At 39.9% G+C, this 25,206-nt stretch overlaps 1 protein-coding gene across 1 annotated transcript in view; it reads left to right on the forward strand.

Moving 5' to 3' along the window:
• Nucleotides 1–25,206, forward strand: part of LOC108081262 (aminopeptidase N) — a 791,205-nt gene that overhangs the window by 650,854 nt on the left and 115,145 nt on the right. The gene's annotated exons all lie outside the window — the stretch shown is intronic.

Consider the following 25,206-nt stretch of genomic DNA (forward strand, 5'->3'; position numbering starts at 1 on the left):
AATTGCATCATACCCATAACAACCGATCTAGTCATGTCGGTCTGTCTATTTCTACGCAAACTAGCCCCTCAGTTTTAAAGCTATCTGAATGAAACTTTGCATATAGTCTTCTATGTACTCTCACTACTATATATGTCGGAACAGGCCGGATCGGACGACTATGTCTTATATAACTTCGTTGTTTTTCAACGTATTTTCATGTACTCCAAGATTTTTTTTATTATTTAAGAATTGTTGTACATCTTTGATAAAAATCGGACAACTATAACATATATATACATAACTCCAGTAACTCCCATCTGCAAGGGTTGGTTGATTAACGTATAAATAAATATGGACTTATACAAAAAAAAAAAAAAAAAAAGAACCAAGCTGTTTTTCAGCATATTTTCATAATTTTTCAGATATACCCATTTTTTAATATTTCAGAATTTCGGTTTTTATTTTATGAAAATCGGATGACTATATCTTATAGGTGCCATAGGAACGATCGTAAAATTAATAGACAAAAAAAAAAAAAATAATTTCGTTTTTTTTGTAACGAACTTTCATCTTCTCTGAGATATTTTTTATTTTTATTATATCAGAATTATGGTATTAATTTTATCAGTCAGTTTCCGACTCTATAAAGTATATATATTTTTGATCAGCATCAACAGCCGAGTCGATCTAGCCATGTCCGTCTATGATAAGCTAACTTCGGCACGCCGAAGTTTGTATACCCTTGCAGATATTATTTCATTACATTTTTCCTATACTTATTATGTTTACAGTTTGACAGTTACAGTTTTGCATTTCCAGCTTTACATTTTCCCTACATCTACCGATCGTTTATATGGCTATATGATATAGTTGTCCGATTTTTTTGAAATTTATACCAAAATTCTAGAATAATAAAGTAAGCTTATATCCCGGAGTAGATGAAAATACGTTGAAAAACAACGAATCAATAATTTTTTTTCTATTAATTTCACGATCGTTTGACAGTTACAGTTTTGCATTCCCAGCTTTACATTTTCTCTACATCTACCGATCGGTTTATATGGCAGCTATATGATATACATAGTTGTCCGATTTTTATGAAATTTATACCAAAATTCTAGAATAATAAAACAAGCTTATATCCCGGAGTAGATGAAAAAATGTTGAAAAACAACGAAGTTATACATTTTTTTCTATTAATTTCCCGATCGTTCCTATGGCAGCTATATGATATAGTCGTCCGATTTTCAAAAAATTAAAACCGAAATTCTGAAATATTAAATAATAATATATAATATAATATAATATATAAATAATAATATTCTGAAATAATATAAAATGGCCATATCTCAAAAATTATTCAAAAATGTTGAAAAAAAGCCAAGTTATAATGATTTTTCTAAAAATTTATCGAACATTTGTATGGCAGCTATATGATATAGTCGTCCGATCCGGCCCGTTCCGACATATATAGCAGTGAGAGTATATAGAAGACTATATGCAAAGTTTCATTCAGATAGCTTTAAAACTGAGGGACTAGTTTGCGTAGAAACGGACAGACGGACAGACGGACGGACAGACGGACAGACGGACGGACAGACGGACATGGCTAGATCGACTCGGCTGTTGATGCTGATCAAGAATATATATACTTTATAGGGTCGGAAACGTCTCCTTCACTGCGTTGCAAACTTCTGACTAAAATTATAATACCCTGCAAGGGTATAATCAGGGATCGTAACAGTTATAATTTTTATAATACAAACTAGCGGACCCGGCAAACTTTATCTCGCCCCAACTTCGACTGATTAAAACAAATTAAATTGAAACGTTCGTTTCTACTTTGACGTACATGTCGACACAGTACTGTTGAAACAAACGGCGGTATCTTAACAGATGATTGTCAACATCAAGTCGAATTATCAATCGTTGTCGCTGGTGGCCGTTCTGCTCTTTGCGCTGCGTTCGTGTCCGTAAAGTAGACACGCTGGCCGTTCTCCAAGTGAACAGATAAGTGCACGACAGTCGGGTAACGTTCATGAATCGGAAATGAAAATAGCCGCCAAATGGCCTCGTTACAACTAACGTAGCGTCCAAGTTGAAATTTCGTCACCTCGTCGTTTGCATTCGAATCAGCAATGCCAAACACCGCCATGTCGCTCCCTTTGTTCACATATTTGCAAACGTAGAGTTGCAGTACTCAACATTGCAATGCGTTGAGAACGTTTTCGACAAAAGCGGGCAATATGGAACGATCCAGCGGTTATCCACGATTACTGTTACGTTTGTTTCGTTACGTTTCACCATTAATTCGATCCATTTGCCGTTATCATCTGGAGAACGACGCCTATACAATGGATATCCATCGTTTCCACTGATTGTTTCAGCCGTCAACGGACGGGGAAATCGTTTTGTGCAGTTTCCGTTTTTCATGCATACTGACTCTGGGTTGTGGACTCCGCAAGGGCCATGGATCATGCTCGTTGTCACAATGGAATGCAGCTCGGGATCAGTTTGCTTATCTGGTATTTCGGCTGAAATAATCGAATCAATATGATCTGGTCGGATCTTGTCGAACATCCAGAGCAGAATGTGCGCATGTGGTAAGCCACGCTTTTGCCACTCAACCGAGTACATCCAACAACGAACTGCGCCAAAAACCTTCTGCTTAACAATGTAATCCATAAGTACTGTGATCTTTTGCTTGAATACTCGTGCAGTGATGTCAGGTCGATCGCTGGATGTTTGTCCTGAAAGCAACAAATTGGTAATTTCGGGCCATTTCGGATTGCATGTGAAGGTGATGAATAAATCCGGGCGTCCGTAATTCCGGACATACGTCATCGCATCTTGAGCATACTCATGCATATGGCGCGGGCTTCCAACATAAGTAGCTGGGAGAATGGTCAAAAAACCGATTTTGGCCGCGTGTCCTTCAGTAGCGATGGCGTCACGCAAGTGGATGTACTCGTCTGAGCGCAACTTCGACTGATTAAAACGAATGAAATTGAGACGTTCCGTTTCTACTTTGACGTACATGTCGACACAGTACTGTTGAAACAAACGGCGGTATCTTAACAGATGATTGTCAACATCAAGTCGAATCATCAATCGATACGCATAAAAATTCATACAGCTAACCTTCTTATTCGTTTCTTCTCCTAAAATTTGAATTCAAACTCAGTTGTAGAATTAAAAAGACGTGATGACTTTTAAACAAACCTGTCGTTGGATTGACCATCTTTATGTTGAAGTGATACCCATCTTCTCCACGACAGAACATCAACGGGTATTGAAGAGCATCATAAGACCGATGAGTCTCATAAACTCGCTGCAATTGGCCATTATCCCGACGCTTAAGAACAATATCGCGTGATTCAACATTCTCGCCAACAATCACCACTGCGACTTCATTGATAGTGGGAGCATTAAATTGTCTTGCATGGCTACCAGTGGGTCTTTTGTCAGCGCTGATAATGATTTTATGTTCGTCATAATGCTTTATATCCAATGAGGTTTTAAACAATCTGACCAATTCATTATGCTCATGGAGAAGGTTTTGCAATTGTTGAATAATTTCACGTTTAGTTGCAGTAAAAATTGCACAGCGGTGATTTAGTTCAACTTCCGAATCACCAATGAAATAGATCTGAAGGAATTTATGATCTTTGTTTTGTGGTGGTAACAAAGCACCCGCTCGGTGGTGAATTTGCCCTTGAATCTGAATGTTGGGATGCAATTTTGAAAAAATGTGATAATAAAGAGACGCCATTACCTTATAACTTGGATTGTAGCCTGATTGTTGAACAACCTCGGCTCCAAAAGACGTCATTTGAAAGCATCCGTTATATTCTTGTGCAAGCTTCAGGAAACTGTTTGATTGGGCTGAGTTTCCATATAGTAGCGAGTACAAAGGCTCTGGTGGATGAGCCAAAACGGGCAATTTAATTTTGCCACCTGCACAGCATAAGCCGGGGGTTTCCAACCGAAACTTCAATGCATTACAATGCTGACATACAACAGATAATGAACCAATAACAACGCACGTAAGATCCTTGTAGGATGTTTCAGGATTGTATGCGAATGCAGCGCGATTCAAGTTTTCATTTGCTCGTCTTCCTCTATTATTTTGTCGGGCTTGAGGTGGTCTTTGTGCAGCGCGAAGCTGTGCCATTTGGGCACGTATCGATGCATTTATTTCTGTACGTTCCTCTTGCGTCCGACTATTACGGAAATTCTGATTATTTAGATTTGATCGTCTAACAGCAGGCATTACTTCCAATTGTTTAAGCTCACTTTGTTTGTTTAAATATTTTTTTTACCGAGTTCATTGATACACAATTTCAACGCAGCTATGATCTTTGTAGGGTGTTTCAGAATTTTACATACAACAGTGTGTCCATCTGTTGAGCCGCTAGCGACCTTTCCGGAAGGACTTCCCAAAATTTTCTTATGCTATATCCTTCTTCTGGCAATTACAAAAAACTGAAAAAAAATTGAGCCAAATCGGCCCAGCCGTTCTCTTGTGATTTGATCGCTAACATTTTTGTCTCCATTTTTATATATATAGATTATGAAATAAGAGTTATTTTACAATTATATAGAAAAAATAGGAAATTAATTCTTATTATTCAAGTTTTATAAAAAAGTTTTAGAATAATTATTATTTTTCAATTTGTATATAAAAGTTGAGTTATAACAATTATTTTCAATTTTTAAAATAATAATTGAAAATTAAAATTATTCTCCAATTTTTATTTTGAAAAATAAATAAATAAATAATAATAATAAATATTTCATCTTTCCAGCTCAATTTTTTGGTAATAACTTTTATTTTACTCATAACTCTTATTTGCAATCCCTGGGTATAATCAATATGCAAGGGTATACAAACTTCGGCGTGCCAAAGTTAGCTTTCTTTCTTGTTTCTAATAATTTGACTAGAATGGATCGATTATTAATGATCCAATTGCAAACAGCAAGGGTATACAAACTTTGGCGTGCCGAAGTAAGTTTCCTTTCTTAAAAAAAACTTAAAAAGTTCAACTTTAAATGCTTATATCTACAAAAAAGAAATCAAAATCCTTGGGAAATTTCATTTCGGATATGTGTAGATTTTAATTTTTCAACGGTCGTAGTCGGAAGAGGTATGACTAGAGAGCAAGCCACAGATCATTTTATCCTATTGGACTCCCTCTCGATCAGGATCGTTCCAGAGGTCGTTTCTATAACTATGCGCGCATGGTGAAAAAAGCTAACATTATTCAGGCCTTAATTATTATTGCGTATTTTTAGGCTTCATGGATTTATCAACCTGGAAATGATAATAAATATATAAATGAAACAAATAAAGGAACTTCGCGTTCTTAGCCTAGGATTAGGCGTAGGATATGGATGTAAAAGAAAATGTAATATTAACCGGAGACTTAATGTCTTCCATCGAATTAAATGGATTCCGTGTTCGATTATTTATGAGCTTTTTCAACGAATTAATAGCAAAATAAATTATTCATGTGCTATATGCGCTCCCACCCCATACAGCTTATAAGAAAAACAAAATAATTTTTTTTTTTTTTGAATATAGTAAATAATTACAAGGATTACACGAAAAAACAAATTTCATTATATTTACTATTTTACCTATACCTATTGTATTTATAGTTTGACAGTTCAGTACCACTTCAACTCTCTTGAAGATAAGACGTGTTACCTCTGACTTACCGTAGCGCCAAAAATTAGCACACCAACTTAATCAGTTAAAAACAAATAAAACAAAACAAAATTCGAAAACATAAACAATTTACACATAGAACAAAAATTCAGAGTGCCGGGCGCAAGCCCAAACATATCAAAAACAATGGATAAACCACCAGTCATACATAAAACCTCATTAACATAAATTTACAACAAACAGCTAGGAGAACCGAAATTCATTGTAATAAATAGAACAGACAAGAAATAATTCAATATATCACCTTTTCTAATTAAAAAAACATTTGGTTATGCATGTGGAGGCCTAGTCGTGTAAAAACGACCGCGCAGGTTACCTACTCATTAAAACAAAAAACAATTTAAGAGCACAGAAACCACTTAAACTTAAAAATATAACAGACATAGAACAACATAGATGAATCTATATATATATATATATATATATATATATATATATATATATATATATATAGTGACATATTCTCATATTCAACTTTGTTCAAATAAATAAAAATATGCAGCGTAGGCGATCCCACGCTGAACACCTGCAAGCAATCTACATCCAGAGCAAGCGATGCCGCTCTTCTATTACAAAACAATAATTCTTAGAATCACTAAGTGCCCTCCATGGATGGCACTCATACTATTAAATTACTGTATATATTCAACATCCCAAGCGGGCAATCTCGTCCCACATTATGTACAACCAATATCCCAAGATCTCTTTGTAAACAAAGAGCACCTCAAGAAATATTTTTGTAACAAGAAATTAGTCTTAAGCTGAGATCAAATCAATAAACACCTAAACCTAAACTTGTGTGTGAATTTATTCTCCTTAGCGTTGTCCTTAGTCAACTGACGGGACATTAGTTCGACTCAATTAATAAAATAATTAATAGTAAAATTACTTAATAGTAAAATTACTATATATATATATATATAATCTGACACCATATCATACCAAGACCTCAAGACGCCACATCATCAGCACATCTCGTAAACTCTGCACCATCCTCCCAAGCTTTAACCGATCGTTACAATACAGATGACACCTACATGGATATCGACACACCCTCCACTTCGACCCCTTCGACCACCCTCACTTGCGTCCTTGCCAGCCAAAAAACCAATGATCTGAAACTTCGAATCTTTTCCAAAGAAAAAAACAAAACCCTTGAAACAAACCTCAAAACCACTAAAAACAACCAACCAAAAGCAAAAAAACCTAAGTAAAACCAAGCCCAATAATAACAGCGATTCCGACAGTATCTAATTCTAAAAGCACCTAAAACACCAATAGTAACCAAAAACAACTCAACTAACAACAAAAACCTTTTAAAATGACCATAAAATCATACAATAGAACATGAATGGCTATCTAAACAACTACTGCGAACTACAATTAATCATCAAAAAACACACACCCCTCATAATTTCTCTACAAGAAACTCACATAAAATACATCGACTACATACCCATACCCATCAACTATACACTCACATCAAAAAATTCATCCTACTAAACGACAAGTCACCAAGCCACTTCAGCACACACAATACACTAACTAACGTCGACCTTACTTTTGGTAGCCCACTACTACAAATAGACAGCACGTGGCACACAGAAGATCATTTATTCGGCAGCGACCATTTCCCCATCATAATTAAACTTTTCTCCTCTGATGATACAAAAGTACCCCCCCGTAAACCTATATTTATTACCGAAAAAGCTAATTGGCCCATGTACTCCACTTTAACATTCAATCATCCTTCCTTCAAAGTGAACGGACGTGTTTTTTTCTTGCGCTCCCGATTTGTGTAGAATTTGTCTATAATCCTCCGGGGTTTACTAACATTTAATATTTGGTGTTTCAAATAATTCCCGTTCACTTCGCGTGTGCATGCTACTTGTTTATTTTGTGCTATTTAATTCAATTTAAATTGCATTTTAGTTTGGGCTGCTGCGGTTGCTTTGCATTTTGCTCTTTTTGCTCTTTTTGCATTCCCTTTTGTGCCTTTAGCGTTTGTTGTTGTTTGCGTTGCCGCGACAGCTATAAACGGTTCTACTCAGCGCTTATCTCTCGCTCTCCTGCTCGTTGCCCCCCCGCTCATCAAGTGCCGCTGCATTTAATCCCTTGCGCCCTCTCTTAAATAGCGAAGTACAGTGGTAAGTCGTTACAATGTCCCATAATATGGTCTGCTTGGCCAAAAACTGTAAGAAAAATATTACTTACGGTGAACTCACCATCACCTGTTGGCTGTGTGACAACATAGTACATGCCAAGTGCATTGGCGTTGTTGCACGGACAGTAGATGACGTGGCCAAAAATATCGGCGTACGTTACTGCTGTGAGGCCTGCCGCGAGGTGGAGAGGGAAATGATGTCTTTTATGCGGCAAACCAGGGGTGGTTTTAAAGAGCTATTATTGAGTTTTCGCAAAACTCAAGATATGCTCTTGGCGCTGGATACTCAATTTAATAGCCTCAAGCTGTTAAATGAGTCTCCTAGGCGCAAAAAAACCGCAACTGGTGGGCAGCATATTGGCGGATCCCAGCCACCAGTGATAGGCACTGCACAGCAGCCTCCCTCGACTCTGCCCCCGACCCCGGGACAAATTCCAAGAGTCCTGAGATCGAGCGCTAAAAAAGATTCGGTACCCGAATGCGTCGCGGGTGCGACCGTGCCCCCGGTGTTTCCCAGTTCCGTTTTGTCCACTGGGGGGTCCCAACTGTTGTCTCAGCCCTCTCAGAGCCCTAATCCCAGTCCCTGCCAGGGTATTAGGCCCGGACTACCGGCCGAAAGTGGTATGGCGGCTCAGTCTGCCGTGCCAAAACCCCTTACGGCAATTCCACCAACAAAACAGTTATTTGTTTCTCGGCTTTCCCCTGATCAGACATCGGAAGATGTCATAGCTTTTATCCAAGGCAAAGTAAAAGTCGATAGGGAAAAAATTAAGGTGGAAAAATTTTAATTTTCCTACCCCAGGAACATTTCGTCTTTCAAGATAAATGTTCCTGACGAAGTCTTTGGCACTCTATGCTCGGCCGAAACCTGGCCACAGTATGTGGTTGTCAAAGAGTTTGAAGGTACGAAAAAGAAAAAGCGGCCTGTAGGAATTACTCTTCCTAGGCCAGATTTGCCCAATGTTCCGTCTACGTCTTCCAATTCCGTCCCAAAAAACTAACCATTTCCCTTGGTATTTCCTATCAGAATGCTAGAGGCTTACGCAGTAAGCTTCCTAAATTGTATTCCGACAGCGTCGCATTTGCTTCCCAAGTTATTGTGTTCACAGAAACCTGGTTAAAGCCGGAGATTCTGAGCTCCGAAGTTTTTCCAGCTGCGTTCACAGTATACCGGCTAGATCGGCCTATCAGACGTGGGGGAGGTGTTCTTATAGCGGTCGACTCCACTCTCACGTCCGAATTAATAATTTTCGAGGAATCCAACAATGTTGAATTCCTTTGCGTGAAGCTATCAGTTAATGGTAGTTCCATTTTTGTTACATGTTCCTACCTTCCTCCATTGTCGGAACTTCCTATTTATTGGAACCATCTTTCCGCTATTCAGTTGGTCTCCAAAAGACTTTCGGATAGGGACCATTTAGTAGTTCTTGGTGATTTTAACATCCCAGGGACTATTTGGTCCCTAGATAATTCCACTAACACACTTCTTACGACAACACATCATGATTTTATTGCTGGCTTGTTTGACATTTCGCTGTCCCAAGTCAATCATGTTCGAAATTCCTTAGAGCGCTTGCTTGATCTTTGTTTTGTCTCAGATCCTGAAAGAGTTAGTTTAGCTAGGGTGGCGCCCCTGACGCAACCCGAAGATCCCTATCATCCCACTTTCGATGTGACTATCGACATGGGGACTGTTTCACGGAATAAATCTGATAGTCCAGCCCAAGAAGTCTTCTGCTTTAGCAAGACAGATTTCGTACGGCTGAATAATTTCATAATTAATTACAACTGGTCCGACCTATACACATGCACTGACATGGCGGAAGCCGTGGGTATTTTTTATCGTGTTATGAATTCATTTTTTATTGACTGTGTTCCGTTATACTGTCCGTCTACATCAAACAAGCCTCCTTGGTTTACCAAAGAGTTGACCCGCCTCAAAAATAGAAAATCAAATCTATATGCTAAATATCAACGTACCGGTTCTCCGATTGCCCTATCTAGTTATTTATCAGCTCGATCCGCTTTTACTGTGTGTAACGCGCAGTGCTACAATAATTATTTGACTCGTTGCAGGTCCCAGTTTTCTGAGGACCCAAAACAGTTTTATAATTTTGTTAAATCCAAGCGTAAATCCATTACTCGTCCGTCCTCGCTCTCTTTTCGTAATTCAACAGCAGAAAATGATCAGGCTATAGCCGATCTTTTTGCTCAGTTTTTTGAAACCACTTACTCCAATTCAATAGACCCAAATCAGGCTTATCCTTACATTATCCCGAAATCGAACCAAATCTTCAGTCCTACCATTAACGAAAGCTCTCTTCTTAGGGATCTTCATCGTGTTAAGCCAGTTTTTTTACCAGGTCCCGACGGAATACCAGGCTGTGTGCTTAGGAATTGTGCCGAAGCCCTGTGCAATCCACTTCTCAAATTGTTTACCTTATCCTTAGAAACCTCCCACTTTCCCCTTATTTGGAAGGAATCATTCGTTATTCCTCTCCACAAAAAAGGTAGCAAATTGGATGCCAACAATTACAGAGGTATCTCTAAGTTGTCGGCCATCCCTAAACTGTTCGAAAATGTTATTACTCCTCATCTGCAGCATCTGTGTAGGTCAATTATTTCTCCATGTCAACATGGTTTTATTAGGCGAAGATCAATTACAACGAATCTGTTGGAGCTTACTTCCTTTATTATAAAGGGATACCGAAATAACTTTCAGACAGACGTAATCTATACTGATTTCAGTAAAGCATTTGACTCTGTTAACCATTCCCTTCTTGTTCGGAAACTCGATTTAATGGGATTCCCGACTGATCTTCTTAATTGGATCTCAGGTTATCTAAATGGCAGGACGCAGAAGGTCCTTTTCGAAAATAAACTATCTAATGTTCTTAGGGTTACATCTGGCGTCCCGCAAGGGAGTCATTTGGGTCCCCTACTGTTTACATTATTTATCAACGATCTGCCCGAAGTTTTGACCAACTCCAGAGTACTTATGTATGCTGATGACGTCAAGCTTTGTGTGCAATATAATGATGCTACTTGCCAATCAGACTTACAGACAGATCTTAACAATTTTCAAACATGGTGCTGCGTGAACCTATTAAACTTAAACGGCTCTAAGTGCAAGCTAATGACATTCTCCCGTGTCACTCCTAAGCCTGCAACTTATACGCTAAACGGCTGCTCTTTGGAAAAAATTAATATAGTTGATGATTTAGGTGTCCGGCTGGATCCTAAACTCGACTTTATCGATCATATTTCGTGCATGGTGAATAAAGCCAGGGGCGTGCTTGGTTTCATTAAACGGTGGTCTAAGGAATTCAATGACCCCTATGTCACAAAAACGTTATATACTTCACTTGTTCGTCCTATCTTAGAATATGGATCCTGCGTTTGGAGCCCTCAGTATGGCGTCCATAGTAAACGCATAGAATCGGTTCAAAAGAACTTCTTACTTTTCGCTTTACGCGGTTTAAACTGGGATGCAAACCAGAGGTTACCGTCTTATTCTAGTAGACTCTTACTAATTAACTTACCCCCCTTATCCGATCGTAGAACCATGCTAGGTATTACATTCATATACAACCGTGGTGACGTGGAAAGTACTGACTTGCTCGGTCAGCTAAATTTTCACGTACCAATAAGAAACACTAGATCCTTTTTACCATTAGTTTTGCCCCACTGTAGAACATCCTTTGAACTGCATGAACCCTTTAGAGTCCTCTGTGCAAATTATAACGATTTGTACACAATAATATCTAACGTTGATAGCCTCCCAAAACTAAAAACTTCAATCTTAACCTACTTACGCATGCAAGCAACCAATCCGGCAGTACGCCAGTAGTAGTCTCCCCGCATCCTTTTTTTTTTAAGTCCTTCGCGTTTTACTAATTACTAACAGAACAAGCACGTGCTTGGTGTCGCAAGTTCCACTTGATATGTACTGTACATAGTGCATCAACGTCTTGCAATTAATTAAAAAATTAACAGAAAAATATTCCTCGCAACGACAAACAAGTACAAACATAAATAAAGAAGCAGCAACAATCCAAAAAATTATTCTCTCAAGCGCACACAAATCAATTCTTCAAACAGATCCTACAAAACAGATTAAGAAAGTACCATGGTAGAACAATAATCTAAAATCTCTAAGAGACGAAAAAATAAAAAGTTGGAAAACCTTAAAAAGAGACATTTCTACCGAAAACATAATAAAATATAAAAGAGCAAATGCAATTTTTAGACTAACACTAAAACAAGCAAAAAAACAATCTATCGAAAATCTCACCAGCCAAATCTCACCCGACACCCCCTCAACAAAAATATGGAACAACATTCGAACATTCTGCGGTCTCAAGCCCCAAAAACAAATTCACAGCATTCTTAATCCTTTCTCAAACACAAACACTACCAAAAAATTGCAAATAGCAGAGCTATTTTGCAAAAAATTTTCCGATGCATCACTTGACACTTCTCGCACACCTTTATAAACCAAAAACAAAATTCACTTAACACCATCCACAATCACTCATACATCATCAGTAAAAGAGCAAAAGAAATAGAAAAACCAATAACATACCTTGAGTTTACAGCAGCACTAAACACACTAAAAGGTAATACACCTGGACTGGACTGAATAAACTACGCAATGATAAAAAAAACCTGGATAAAAAAACAAAAGATAGAAACATCAATCTCCAAAATGAAATTCTTAACAAATACATCCCCCAAGCAAACAAAAATAGCCTAATTATTCCTATTGCCAAACCAAACACAGACAAAACCATGCTAAACTCATACCGGCCCATCTCACTAAACTCATGGCTATCAAAAATATTGGATAAAATTATAGCAAAGATACTGTGGTGGTTTGTATCCAACGACAAACTAATCCATAACAGTCAAACTGGTTTCAGAAAAGGGAAATCGGCTATAGACAGTCTACTTCTAGTAGACCACCTATTAGCTCGAGCTATCTCTAGAGGAAACCATGATTTAATAATATCGCTAGACTTCGCAAAAACTTTCGACCGTATAGGAATACACTCCATTCTAGACCAACTTGTAGCTTGGAAAACCGGACCCAAAATAATCAACTACATAAAAAATTACACGACAAACAGAAAAATCCTTGTGCGCATCAACTCCGACCTCTCCTCCTTCCAACCAATACAGAATGGCATTCGTCAAGGCTCGTCACTCTCAGTCGTTCTCTTTACAATAGCCAACAATAAACTTGCCGAAAAACTCACCCTTCACCGAAACATTAGCCTTAGCGCATATGCCGACGATTTTAATATCATACTAAAAATTAAAAACAAAAAAACATTAACATAAACGTAAACCCTATTCTCACTACAATATTAGACTGGGCGGAATATTCAGGTGCTCTGCTCTCACCTTCAAAGTGCAACCATTTACATGTTTGCAGAAAAAAACACAATTGTAACTGCAACTTACTAACCCAAAACATGCAAATACAAAACGAAACATCGCTAAATATACTAGGAATAAACTTTAATAACAAATACAGATGGAAAACACATGCAGATCAACTAACTTCCAACCTTAAAAAAACCATCAACATAATAAAATGTCTATCAAGCCCTAAATTTTATTGCAACACTTCCACACTTGTTAACATCACAAAAACAACCCCTAATCGCAAAAGCAGACTACGGCCTCCCAATCTACGGATACTCCCCAAACTCAACTCTAAAAAAAATAAAGTCCACGATCAACACAGCCTTCAGAACCGTTCTTGGAGCTTTCAGAACAACGCCAGTAATAAACATCCTCTTCGAAGAACATGCAGACTCCCTGGAAGACAGACGAGACCTATTTACCTCAAAGCTAACAAAAACCATAATCAATGCCAACAACTCCCCAATTATAAAAATATTAAAATCCTACCGCCCCTCTAAACATACCCAATACAAATCAACAATAGACCGAATAATAGAAAAATGCAAAGCCGAACAACTACCGTTTAAACAACAAAAAATATACAAGCAAACCTCACCACCATGGAACATAAAACTCTCAAAAATCGACACAACACTAAATATGCTTCATAAAAACAAAACGATCCCAGAAACATTCAGAAGATTATTCGCAGAAAAACAAACAAACGATCTCTCATACACCTATATTTACACAGACGGATCTCAGACAAACGACATTACCAGCCTTGCTGTCACAAATGAAACCGAAAATATTAAACAACAGATCCTACCCCACTTCTCAACAGTCTTCACGGCAGAGCTTCTAGCTATCATAGAGGCCCTAGAGACTTTTAAAACAAAAAGAGGTAAATTTTGTATATGCTCAGACTTACTCTCCGCTTTTGAAGCCATAAAAAACCCAAATAACAGCGATTACTACACATCACACGCCCGCAACCTCCTACAAAAATTCAGCACCAAATTCAAAATTCTCTGGATACCAGGACACGTTGGTATACCAGGAAACGAACTAGCAGACAGCCAAGCAAAATCCGCAACAAACCGGCCACTTACAACTATTGAAAACCTTAACACAGAGGACATCCTTAAATACATAAAAAACGCACACAACAATAAATACCTTTCTAACATTACCAAAACCTCAACTTGGTACCAAACAATTAACCAAACACAACTTAACTGCTGCCACCTTTTCAACCTAAAAAAACTTTCGATCTCCCGAAGAGAACAAATAAAAATCACACGGCTCAGACTTGGGCACACACAAATCACACACAAACACTACCTCGACCAAACCGCTCCAACAACCTGTCCTTTCTGCAACGACGACCTCTCCCTGGCCACCTGCACCTCTCTTAGGAACCAAAGATACAAAATATTTAAAAATACTAACCCAAGAGAGTTCCTATCAAGCCCCAACCCATCAAACATATTAAATATCATACAATTCCTTAAAATTACTAATCTATTCCATCAAATATAATTAAACACTCACTTTGATAGCTTAAGTAGACACAAATAGCAAATATAATGTAAAACTGAGCTGAAGGCCCTAGCTGCCAACGCCCAAACTCAATCGCTAGCTCTTAATTTTAATTAATTGTTAGCTCTTTATAAATAAATAAACAAATAAATAGTTTGACAATTACAGATTTATAGTATATTTACACCGACCTGAGTTACCTATCGAAATCGAAATTAACGCAAGACGCTAGGGTATACTACAAAACTTGCGTTATTGCGTTAGTTTTTGACAGCTTGTTTGAAATTATTTGAAACAAAAAAAATTACGAAAATGAACAACGACGAAAGATTGATAATATCAGCAATAAAGCAACATAAAGATGAAGTTCATGGAATTGGCTGGGATGTCTTCATCAACCTTCGAGGAGCTTCAAAATTCAGGGATTGCCCTGAGCACCTTGGGATCCTCTGTGGAGTACCCCACTATAGCGAGGTCCCTTGCCATATCCAGAGCAAAAGTGTGCAATAAGGGAGGGGCAACCTGATCAAGAAACTTTTATAGGAAATGCAACCGAAAGTGCTAAACGCATTAGGCAAGCGTTAGGCGTATATTTCCAATAAATAATTTGCATATACATTTTAAATTTATAGATTTTTATTTTAATTGTTTGTTTTAAGTTTTTTTCCTTTTTACCAGTTCTTCCAATTGGTCCTGACAATTCTTTCACTGGCCAGTCTCAGGAATGGAAGACTGGCTAAGACATTTTCCGTCCAATCCCCTAGTAGTGCCCCCAACGACAGCTCTTCTTCTTCACACATTGTGTATCACACAAATCCATTTTCGGCCATTTTTGAAATCAGATTGAATTATTTGAATTATCAATCGTCGGCTGCTTAGTTTTTTTTCCGAATTGGTGGTGGAACTTGTTAGATAGTCCAAATATCGAGTAGAAATCTAAAAATTTGTTGTAATCGACACGAATATCGAACAAATCTGTTGTTATCGATATGAACGCAACTTGGACGCAACTAGGACGCAACTAGGACGCAACTTTTTCCCATCACTAAAAACTACTAGTAAAAAAAACTACGTTTAGGCGAAATTCTGAAATAATAAAATCAGCTCATATCTCAGAGTAGATAAGAAATAAAAATAGTTTTAATTTTTCCAAATTAATATTCCGATCGTTCCTATGTCAGCTATAAGACATAGTCGTCCGATTTTTATAAAAGTAAAGCCGAAATTCTGAAAAAATAAAAAAAGGCAATATCTCAAAAATGAAAATATGTTGAAAAACAGCAAAGTTATAATTTTTTTTTAACAAAAATGGTTAACAGAGACAAATGCTTTACTGAAATCAGTATATATTAAATCTGTCTGAAAATTATTTGGGTAGCTCTTTATAATAAAGGACGTGAACTCCAAAAGATTTGATCTTAATGATCTCCGCTGTTCTCCATATTGACCTGGAGAAAAAATTTATCTACAATCCCATAACTCCATATTTGGCTGCAATTTGCTAAATTTTTTGTGAATCGGAAAAATAAACGATTTTTTCCAAAAAAAAAAAAAAAAGGGAGAATTGGAATGTTTCTAAGGATAGGAAGGTGAACAATTTCAGAAGGGGATTACACAGGGCGTTGGCACAATAGCTAAGGACACAAGTATTCTGTCGGGACCTGACAAAAAAATTGATTAACACGATCTAAAAGAATAGAGTTTTCGGTTAAGGAAGGACTGAAAATTTTGTTTACTTTGGGGGTGATGTAAGGATAAGTCTAATTTGAGTCTGTTGAATTTGAGTAAGTTGTTCGAAAAACTGAGCAAATAGATCAGCAATTGAGCATTCTGAAGGAAGGAAGAGTAATGGGCTTAAGTTTAGTTTAAAAAAAAATTATAAAACTCTTTTGGGTCCTTAGAAAATTGGGCCCTACAACGAATCAAATAATTTTTTTAACCGGGCCGTTAAATAGCTGGATAGGACAGTCTGAGAACCTATACGTTTATATTTTGCATACAAAATAGATTTTTTGTTTTTGAGTCGGATCAACTCTTTGGGAAACCAAGGAGGCTTATTTTATGTTGACGGATGGTACAACTGTAAAAAATATCCACGGTATCAGCCATTTCAGTGCATATGTATACATCGAACCAATTATAATAAATTATACAATTATTAAGCCGTTCGAGGTCCGTCTTGCGAAAACAGAGGATATTTTAGGCTAGAATATACAAAAATTCAGCACCAAATTCAAAATTCTCTGGATACCAGGACACGTTGGTATACCAGGAAACGAACTAGCAGACAGCCAAGCAAAATCCGCAACAAACCGGCCACTTACAACTATTGAAAACCTTAACACAGAGGACATCCTTAAATACATAAAAAACGCACACAACAATAAATACCTTTCTAACATTACCAAAACCTCAACTTGGTACCAAACAATTAACCAAACACAACTTAACTGCTGCCACCTTTTCAACCTAAAAAAACTTTCGATCTCCCGAAGAGAACAAATAAAAATCACACGGCTCAGACTTGGGCACACACAAATCACACACAAACACTACCTCGACCAAACCGCTCCAACAACCTGTCCTTTCTGCAACGACGACCTCTCCCTGGCCACCTGCACCTCTCTTAGGAACCAAAGATACAAAATATTTAAAAATACTAACCCAAGAGAGTTCCTATCAAGCCCCAACCCATCAAACATATTAAATATCATACAATTCCTTAAAATTACTAATCTATTCCATCAAATATAATTAAGCACTCACTTTAATAGCTTAAGTAGACACAAATAGCAAATATAATGTAAAACTGAGCTGAAGGCCCTAGCTGCCAACGCCCAAACTCAATCGCTAGCTCTTAATTTTAATTAATTGTTAGCTCTTTATAAATAAATAAACAAATAAATAGTTTGACAATTACAGATTTATAGTATATTTACACCGACCTGAGAATTGGAATGTTTCTAAGGATAGGAAGGTGAACAATTTCAGAAGGGGATTACACAGGGCGTTGGCACAATAGCTAAGGACACAAGTATTCTGTCGGGACCTGACAAAAAAATTGATTAACACGATCTAAAAGAATAGAGTTTTCGGTTAAGGAAGGACTGAAAATTTTGTTTACTTTGGGGGTGATGTAAGGATAAGTCTAATTTGAGTCTGTTGAATTTGAGTAAGTTGTTCGAAAAACTGAGCAAATAGATCAGCAATTGAGCATTCTGAAGGAAGGAAGAGTAATGGGCTTAAGTTTAGTTTAAAAAAAAATTATAAAACTCTTTTGGGTCCTTAGAAAATTGGGCCCTACAACGAATCAAATAATTTTTTTAACCGGGCCGTTAAATAGCTGGATAGGACAGTCTGAGAACCTATACGTTTATATTTTGCATACAAAATAGATTTTTTGTTTTTGAGTCGGATCAACTCTTTGGGAAACCAAGGAGGCTTATTTTATGTTGACGGATGGTACAACTGTAAAAAATATCCACGGTATCAGCCATTTCAGTGCATATGTATACATCGAACCAATTATAATAAATTATACAATTATTAAGCCGTTCGAGGTCCGTCTTGCGAAAACAGAGGATATTTTAGGCTAGAATATATATTATATATTCAGTATATATAATGTCGATAGCCACATCGAAAGTAGGATGAAAGTAGGATCGAAAGTAGGATAATCATCAAAAAATTTATACCTCAATCTTTAAAGAATAAGTGTCCCGAGATACTCAGGTGGCTTTATTTTTTTAAATGTTCCCCGATTTTTTATAAAAATTTAAACTTTGTCATGCCCATGCATAGAACAGCAACTGTAACAGCTAGGATTTCGAATTTTTGAAACCAATATCTAAAGCTCCAAAAGTTTTTATAATAGCTGAAGAGCTATATTGAAATCTGGCATCGCTGAAAAAAAAATGGCTTATCTTAAGCTTGCTCTCGTAATGCAGCTGCATTGATAAGCGCAGCCAACTTTGGTCTAGATAAAGCTTTCTGTGCTTAGCTATATAAACCACCCACGCGGCTTCATTCGGTCTTTTCCAACCAATATAACAAAACTCCGCAGATATCGATATTGTGTTTTCTTGAAGTGAAATAGAAAAATCAAGGTTAAATTCGTTTGCGCACATTTTTTTTATAAACTATTGTTATTGCGCCAAAGCGCATAAATAAATTGTGCCAACGGTTGGAAAAAGTGATTTCAGTTTTCGGGAGAAAAATTTTCTTCTTGGCCTCAACTTCGAGTTGACCAGAGAAAACTCCCTGGCGAACGGTCCGGAAAACTGCAAATAACCCTTGCAGCCTTTTTCTTAAAGGTATATTTTATAAAAAGGCCGAATTAAATTGCGTTTTTCTAACGCCAAATTTGTTTTTGGAAGCTGAAAATATGTATATATATATATTAGCAGACCCGACCCGCTTTGCTGGGCCCGAACTAATTATAGTTGACCCGGCAAACACTGTTTTGTCATGTATATTATTTGTAGAAAACAATAAGGAAACAATGAGCATATTACAGAGTTGTCAGTAAATAAAATATTAAACTTTAAACAGTAATCTTAATATATAAAAATCTCCTGTCACTATGTTTGTTCGCTATAGACTCCTAAATCGCTTCCTCTGCTTGTTCAATAAAATTATACTGGCACATAGTCGTTACGCGCTCTTCACAATTGCCCATAAAATAAATTTGAAGAAATTTCGGATTATTCAGACATTGGCATCAATGATCCAATTTTGTGGTACACCTGGCCTTGTATTTTGAATGTAGTTTCAAAATTACGTCCATCGGATGCAAGATCACAAATTTTAGTGGCCCCAAATGACGTCATTTGGAAGCAAGAACTAAATTTGCGTATTTTACACAAACATAATTTTGAGTCATTTGAATTTCCAGCAAGAAGGGATAATAAAGGTTCTGGTGGAGCAGGTAGAGGTTGCAGCACGACTTTTCCTGCTGTGCAGCACATACCGGCAGTTTCATTCGGAAATTTAAACGCCTGACAATATTGACATATTTTGTCCATTTTGTCCAAATTGGACGCAGCCCAAGCTCTGGATGTAATTAAGTCCTCAGCACTCCCTCTGTGGAGAGGAGCCGCTCCTGGGGGACTCCTTCAAAACCCCCAGCCGAGCTGGCAAACTTTCCCGGGCAGGCCTTCCTTTAAGAGGCGTGCTCCTGGAGCTGATCTGTTATCCAGGAAGGTGAAAGTCACTAAACCCCAGACGGCGAATCGGTTCTCCCCCATTGCTTCGTTAGACCTCGCGCAGGATATGGATTGTGAGGATGAGGACGTCGTTATGGAGGAGGCTTCCTCTATGGCTGAACAAGTGACTGCTGCTGTTCAGCCCCCTGCTACCACCGCCTATAAACCGAGGCCGATCACTGTTTCCAATGTGAATAACATTGTAGAAATGGAGAAGGTGCTCCTGCAGGAGATTGAGGAAGATGGTTTTGAGCTGCGCACTGCCCGCTCTGGAAACTTGGGCATCTATGCAAAGGACTCCACCACCCACAGAGCCATTACCCGGCTCCTGACCGCTAACACTATTGTTTGCTAAGATTGGCAGACAGAGGGTTACAGCTGAATTAAACAGGAATAGCAACAGGCTGAAACAACGCTTTCGGTGCTTCGGATTTAATCACACCAAGAACTATTGCCTTAAACCACCAGTCTACGGAAGGTGTGGAGACAGCTACTGGACGGGCTCTGAGGCCTGTAAGGAGGTCATCGCAGCGGATCTCTGCTGTGCTAACTGCGGAGAAGGTCATGCGGCATATAACAAAAAATGCCGTATCTTTGCATCTATGCTTAAGAGAGTCCTCCCCAGAGAGAATTTGCCATCTAACAACTCAGGGAGAGGTGCCCGCAGACGTGATACTGCAATCCCGTCGGCAATGCTTCAACCAGGGTTGTCGTATGCCCGAAGGACGAGAGCCCCGCAGCAACAACCAGCCGCGCCTGCGGCCGCCTTTGAACTACCTCCTGGATTCAGGCAGGCAAGCTATAACCTGCAGGACGACTTTCCAGTGCTAGGAAGCCGAGGCAGGTCTCATAATACTACAGCGCAACCTAACCCAGACACTGATTGGGACATGACGAGGGTAGTGACCATGCTTGCCAGCGTCAAGGCCACTGTGGAGCAGTTGGCTTCCTCCTTAGCCACGATCTTTCTTGTTGTAAGGGAGCTGAAAAGAGGAATGCCAACTATCCATGGGGACCCTTAAAGTGGGTATATGGAATGCCAGAAGTCTCCTTGCTAATCGAGAGGAGCTTCTGGTGTACCTCTCAAGACATAGCATTGACATTATGCTTGTGTCTGAGACCTTCCTTAAACACGGAGTATTCTTCATCATTCCTGGGTACTTCCTCCATAGAGCTGACTTCCCTGGTGCTGTAACCATAGGTGGAGCTGCGATTTTGGTCAGAAGTGGACTGACCTACTATCAGCACAACCCGATACGCCTGGGATTGGCACAGATGGCGATGATCACTCTCAACTCTCCTTTTGGAGATCTGGATGTGGCAGCGGTCTACCTTCCTCCTCGCCCCACCTGGACATGTGATGGATTTGGGGCTCTACTTAACCTTTGTGGAGATAAAGCCATCTTAGGAGGAGACTTCAACGCCAAACACCGCAACTGGGGCAACTTCCGAGCTGACAGGCGAGGCACAATGCTGGTTGAGGCCCTGGATAACACGAACACACAAATCCTGGCCACTGGCAGACCTACGTGCTTTCCCTGCAACGGCAGAACCCATTCTGCTCTGGATTTCGCCCTGCTTAAAGGACTCCATGGACGTCGGCTGACTATTAATGAATCCTTTGAGCTTAGCTCGGATCATATCCCACTCATAGTCAACCTACACCTGCCAGGAAGCGCTTATGTGCCAAGGAGGACGTTCCTGCACCCCGGATCTGACGTCAGGATGTTTAGAAGAACCCTGAAGGACTCCATCCACCTGCATATGGAGATTAACTCTGCCGAGGACGTAGATGACGCTGCCATACTTCTGGAGGATAAAATCAAGGCTGCAGCAGAGCTCGCAACGCGCCCGGATAGAAGCCGCCACACTATGCCCCGTCCTCCTCTTCCACCGGACATCAGGGCAATGATCGACACCAAACACAGGATCAGGAGGAAGTACTCCAGAACACACGATGCCAGGGTGCTAAGTGTGTATCGCAGACTGGGCAATCGCGTCAGGAACCGGCTAAGCCTCCTACGCCCGGAGCGCTTGGAGAAGGAGGTCGAGGATGCAACACCTGACAGGGACACGGACTACGCGCTCTGGAAGCTTGCTGGGCAGAGCAAAAGGCAAATTCTCTACCAAGTCAAAAAACCAGACGGAAATAGGGCAAAATCTCCGCAGGGGCGAGTGGAAGCCTTTGCGGAAAGCCTGGAGGGGCGATTTACTCCTTTCGATACATCTTCCAAGGAAAGGAGGGAAAAGGGGCGTGCCTCCCTAGAAGCTCCACACCAAATGACGCCTCCCATTGCGCCGATCCTGCTTCCAGAACTTCAGGACAGTTGAAGTTGAAGAACCGGAAGTCGCCTGGAGCGGATGGCATTTCCAGTAGAGTTGCTAAACTCCTTCCGGTCAAGGCACTTCTCTTCCTGGTCCTAGTGTACAATGCTGCACTGAGACTCGGACACTTCCCGGCCTCCAGGAAGAACGCAAACGTGGTGATTCTGCAAAAAAGGGAAAGAGCTGCAATGATGTAGCTAGCTACACACCAATCAGTCTCCTTCCCACGTTTGCCAAGGTGTTCGAGAGGTGTATACTGGACAGGAACCAGAGACTACCTGAGGTCATCGAGGCGATCCCAAGGCACCAGTTCGGATTTCTAAAAGGCCATGGTACCCCAGAACAACTCCACCGTGTTGTTGACTTTATTGTCGAGGGGTACCAGAGCTCCTGGCACCACAGGTCTACGAGGTCATTTGCAGCTACCTCAAGGACAGGAGCTTCCAAGTGGTCCAGGATGGAGTTGCCTCAACCACCAGGAGGATACGAGCTGGTGTTCCTCAAGGAAGCGTGCTAGGGCCCACGCTTTACAACCTTTTTGCCCACGATGCGCCGCTTCATCTAAGCTCTGAGAGCACATGTGCTGCCACGTACGCAGACGACACTGCAGTGCTGGCCAGGTCTGGCTGCATCTACAGTGGGACGGACAAATTCCAGTTACTTCTCAAGAAGTTTGAAAACTGGGCCTGTAGATGGAATGTGGCCATCAACACAGACAAGTGTGCGGTGGTCACATTCACCCTGAGGAGAGGCACATGTCCAGGTGTCTTCCTTCATTGTCAGCTCCTGCCACAGCATGTGGTGTACACATATCTGGGATTGGTCCTGTACAAGAGGATGACGTTCAGCTCGCATGTGTAACAGACTAGTGCCAAGCTCCAAAATACAGCCAGGCGAATAAGCTAGCTAACAGGCCCGAAGTCCAAGCTGAGCCTCAAGTGCAAGACTCGCCTATACCAATCCCTGATATCTCCGATATGGAAATACGGAGTGACTATATATTTTTTTATTTTATTTTTGCTTATGCTTTCCTTTTATTTATTGAATCTTCTCATTTATGAGACTAACAATAAGTGTATCAAATCTTACAATACTACCTAACTAGCAGTCATGTAGACTGGTACAGAGTAAATGGCCCTGACTAATTATGGCTGGGTTGGAAGGTCGTTACGTAGTAGGCAGCTTCTTCTGGAAACTCGTATCAAGTCCCGTGCTAAAGGATTTGGATGGATGGAGAGTTTTTCCTTGTAGGACGCTTTTTGTTTTTCTATTTCGTTCTTAACTGCAGGAATGCCGAGATCCCTGTGGATGTGTTCGTTGCGAATATACCATGGTGCCCCAGTGATAGTTCTCAGGATTTTTGATTGGGCGCGCTGTATGATGTCTAGATTGGTACTGCACGCGTTCCCCCAGAGCTGGGAGCCAAACGTCCATATTGGCTTTAGTGTGGAGTTGTAGAGCAGGACCTTGTAGTCCAGACACAGGGGCGATCGGGAGTTTATGAGCCAGTGGAGGCTGCTGGCTTTAAGTTTTAGATGAAGTTTCTTGCATTCAATATGTCTTCGCCATGTTAGGCGTCTGTCCAGGTGGACGCCCAGGTACGTTACCACGTTGACTTCGCTGTTCAGGTAGAGCGGGGGGCATGTTTGTCTGTTGAGAGTGAACGTTATGTGCTTACACTTTTGTTCATTTATTTTAATACGCCAATCAGATAGCCACTTCTCGACTACCTTGAAGTGGTTGGCGAGCTGGGTTGTTGCCCGGACTGGACATCTGGAACGGCTGAGGATCGCAGTGTCGTCAGCGAAAGTGGATAGTGTTAGCTGGTCCCTTGTGGGGATATCCGCTGTGTATAGAACAAATAGGGTAGGCCCAAGTGCGCTTCCTTGTGGAACTCCAGCTTCGATTGAAAAGGTGCCGGATGTTGTTGCGTTGCACCTCACTGCGTAGACTCTGTTGTAGAGATACGACTCATGTAATTTGTGTGTGTATACCGGCAAAAGTGTTTTTATTTTGTGCATGAGGCCGTTGAACCAGACGCGGTCGAATGCTTGAGAAACATCGAGAAATATCGAGCTGCAATATTCTCGATGCTCGAAGGCTGTGCGAATTTCTGATGTTATTCTGTTAACTTGCTCGATTTCCATGTTTTTCTCTGAAGCCAAATTGATGAGCTGGGATGATGTTGTGAGCTCCCAGATAAGGAATTATGCGCTTTAGTAGGCATTTTTCAAATAACTTAGACAAGCATGATAGTAGACTTATTGGTCGGTAAGATGACGGAATCGTGTGGTCTTTTCCGGGCTTCGGTATCATTATAATTATAGATTTTTTCCATTTTGTTGGGTAATGGCCGAGACTTATGATCCCATTGAAGATTTTACAGATGACCTCAATAGCACAATTCGGAAGTTTAATTATCATTTTTTGAGTTATTAGGTCATAGCCGGGAGCCTTTTTCGGCTTCAGTTCCCTGATGACCTTCGTCATTTCGTTCGGACGAAATGATGCTGGAGTAGATTCCGTTTCAGTGTGGGTTTGCGGAAGTTCAAATGGATTTGCAGCAGGGTTCGGCTGGAAAACGCCCTGGAGATGTGAGGCAAAAGTTTCGGCTCTGTCTTTGTCGCTGCGGGCCCAGCAACCAGATGACTTTCTTATCGGGGTTAAGGGGTCAGCCGGTGAGCTTAAATTTGGGATGCTTTGTGCTGGTTGGCGAGAGTTTTTCAATATATCTTAATTGTGCTTTTTCGGCATCTTGCTTCAGGGCCCGGCTTAGTTTGCGTGTGGCTTCATTTAGACGTTGCTTTGAGCATGGCGATCTATTGGTTTGCCACGCCCGTCGCAGA

This window comes from Drosophila kikkawai, chromosome 3L (genome assembly GCF_030179895.1).
Source record: "Drosophila kikkawai strain 14028-0561.14 chromosome 3L, DkikHiC1v2, whole genome shotgun sequence".
NCBI lineage: Eukaryota > Metazoa > Arthropoda > Insecta > Diptera > Drosophilidae > Drosophila > Drosophila kikkawai.